This window comes from Limulus polyphemus, unplaced genomic scaffold (genome assembly GCF_000517525.1).
Source record: "Limulus polyphemus unplaced genomic scaffold, Limulus_polyphemus-2.1.2 Scaffold3078, whole genome shotgun sequence".
NCBI classification, from domain to species: Eukaryota; Metazoa; Arthropoda; class Merostomata; order Xiphosura; family Limulidae; genus Limulus; species Limulus polyphemus.
The window spans coordinates 136159-139287 of NW_013668688.1; the positions used below are offsets into that span (position 1 = coordinate 136159).

Below are 3129 nucleotides of genomic sequence, written 5' to 3' on the forward strand. Positions count from 1 at the left end.
TTAACATGACAGCAAAGGTACAACGTTTCGACAAGGTTTTGTCATCATCAGGTACCACTTGTATTAAACTTGTAAACTTGTATTAAAGTTTTTCTTCGTTACCCATTTAAGCCGTCTCCAGCCATTATTAGTCTCAAAGTGGGTTCCTCGTCATCGAAAGATGTCTATTGTTATAGCACTGTGGTTGGAGAACAATCAGTGCATGTGTGTGTATATGTGTCGCCGTGACTGTGTATCCCTGGGATCGTCACAATAACTATTATGCTAGTTTAGTTGTGGCACAGTCACTGTTTGTTGTTACAGCTGTGTATCCCTAGGATATCACAACCTCTAATCTCATAATAGAATGACTATGGAACAATCACTGTTTGTTCTCACAATATTTTATCTCTGCAATGATTACATTATCTGTTTTCACTGCTGTTCGACTATTGATAGTTTCTGTTTCTACTTCAGTATGTTTTTGCCACAGTTTTGGTATTTGTTTGATTTAGCATTTCGTGCAAAAGTACCCAAAGACGTTCAGCGCATAGTCTTCCCTAACTTTGAATTGATAGATTATAGGAATGGCAACTAGTTATCAATACCCACCGTCAACTTTTGTCTGACCAAATAATGGGACTTTTCCCCTTCAAACTTATAGGACACTCGTGGCTCCAAAGTGTGAAAAGCGTTTTTGTCACAACAAGCAGCGAACCATAAAAAACCCCTGGTTGACAGTCTTAAAATTCTAACCAGTAGACCCTGCCAGACCTTTCAGTTTTTTGCTTGGTATGCCATAACAGACCTTTCAGTTTTTTGCTTGCGTATGCCATAATTTTGAAGCAAAAGTCGATAACTTAGCTTGAAGTATAATAACTTAGAAGTTGGTTTTACTCCATTTTTCCTCCAAGTGTTGGTAGATCTTATAATATCTCTCTGTTCTGGTGAGCTTTTCACATCAGACTAACAATAACCGGTTTGGAGCAGTAAATGATATTCTTTAGATGAATGTCGTCGTTACGGATTGGAACAAATAAATCTGCTCTTAATTTCACATTTCTTCTAAGAGCGAAATTTGCAATTAGATTTTAATTGGAAAAGTGTATGTAATTCTATTACTTATAGAAGTTAGACTCCCCATTTGAGGGTTCTATCCCTCCCCCTCTTCTGAACTATCAGGATTTAGTAATTTTAAGACTTGTAAATTCCCCCTACGGTTTGATTTTTACTGCCATGATTTTCTCTCTCATCCCCCCTCCTTTTTTTGTAGGTGGGAGCAGTTGTATTATGTAACTAAAGCTGAAAAATGTGTTTCCAATCTGATGAGACCTAGGGGCTTGGGAGTGGGTTTAATGGTAGTTTGAAATAACATCAGGCCGCCTCGAAGATTTAAAAGAGAGCCTATGATAATTTTGGCTTTTCTGATAATTAAAAAGAATAAATAGACATCTTCAAGGCAAAACAAAAACGCTTATTGCTTTTGTATTTAATAACACCTTACCCCCTTCTGTTACCCCAACTAATTATTTGCCCAGAAATTAAACATCCTAGAAACGCCACGGACTATTTGTAATTAAATAATGTCTATGTGTACGAAGTCCTTTTTTGGTCTATTTGTCAAATTTAAGAAATACTAAGATTTAGTTATTTATTCTTTATTTTAGATGCTAAAGTTAACTTTTGTTTGTTGGTTATTGTTGTATTTCATTAGATATATAATATTGAGTTTTCCTCTCATTAAAATAGTTAATATTGACTTTTGAAGCTTTTTTTTTCAGTTATAATTTTCTCCACGCAAGAGGTTCATCTAACCCTAAAGCGCCACCTGGATATGAAGGATTCAGCTGTCAAGAAGATTTTAATTCAAATCGCCTTTATTAGTAATAAAATGAAAATAAAATTTTAATATAACCACCTTCCCAGAGCTATTTTGAGATTATATAAACCTTTTGTGATAAAAAAAAACTTAATTATTGCTGTCACATCAGAATGTGTAGTATCAAAAGTTTTAAAAACTACTTATTCGGTTATTAATGTGATTAAATAAAACGATGATTGATTAATTTTGTGGAATATCTCTAATTGTTCATGTACAAAGGTCAAACTAACTCTTTGGTCAAAACGTAATGAGATGCGACTGAAATTACATTAATTGAATGGTAAAGAAACCTGAACTCTTTCACCTAAACAGACAGACAAATATTAAATCTAAAAAATATGCTTAAAATATCTTCAAAAAAAAATCACAAACTTGGGAAAAATGTTATTGAAGATCTAATTTTAAAAATAAAAATGACAGAGAAATTGGTGGCGCCATCTGTGTTTGAAATATAACTTATAATCCACCACCTATCGAAAATTACATTGAATTATTGTTCAAATTTAATTTAAAATTCCAAAGAAATATTATTAAGAATAAGCTTAGCTTTTATTTAAAAATGCTCACATTAACATAATACACACGGACTTAGGACTATTTAGCCCTTCAAGGATTTCCTTAGCCTTTAAAAAAGTAAAAACTTAAATCCACTCCTATTTTTCAGGAAATCGTCAATTTCTCTCTTAACTACTGTAAAGTGTTGGTCATAAGGGAAACACGACGTTAGAAAACTAAAGAGATCTTAACCAGAGCCTAACCTGCCATTTTCCAAACCTTAAGATTTATTTAGTCCTATTATCTCAAAAAAACCTTTTACCCTTGTTTTTTTTTTCTTCCAGAGAAATATGATTTAACCTATCTCTCAGAATAACCCTTCAATCTCAGCAACCATACTCTGAACCATTTATAATAAGTCATCACCATTATTTGTATATAATCCCAAAACCGTACACATTATTCCAAGAAAGATCTAACTACTAATTACCTCTTTTGATTGGTAATCAATGTGTTTATAAATACACTCTGAAATTCTGTTAGTTCGTTTGATAACTTTGTGTGTTATGTACATTATGCCCTTGAATAAATAAATGGGTTTGTATCATTGATGTTCTGAATCTCTCATCAAACCAAGTGGTTTTGTATTGTTTGGTTTGTTTTGAGTTTCGCGCAAAGCTACACGAGGGCTACGTTTGCTATCCGTCCCTGATTTAGCTGTGAAAGACTAGAGGGAAGGCAGCTAGTCATCACTACCCACCGCCAACTCTTGG

The 3129-nt window shown here is 33.5% G+C and overlaps 1 long non-coding RNA gene across 1 annotated transcript in view; it reads left to right on the forward strand.

Annotated features, from left to right (window-relative positions):
• Window positions 1-2045, forward strand: part of LOC106468615 — an 18945-nt gene extending 16900 nt beyond the window's left edge. Inside the window, exon 3 of the long non-coding RNA XR_001291393.2 lies at window positions 1761-2045. This is a non-coding gene — a long non-coding RNA (uncharacterized LOC106468615). The remainder of the gene's footprint in view (window positions 1-1760) is intronic.
• Window positions 2046-3129: the final 1084 nt, after the last annotated feature.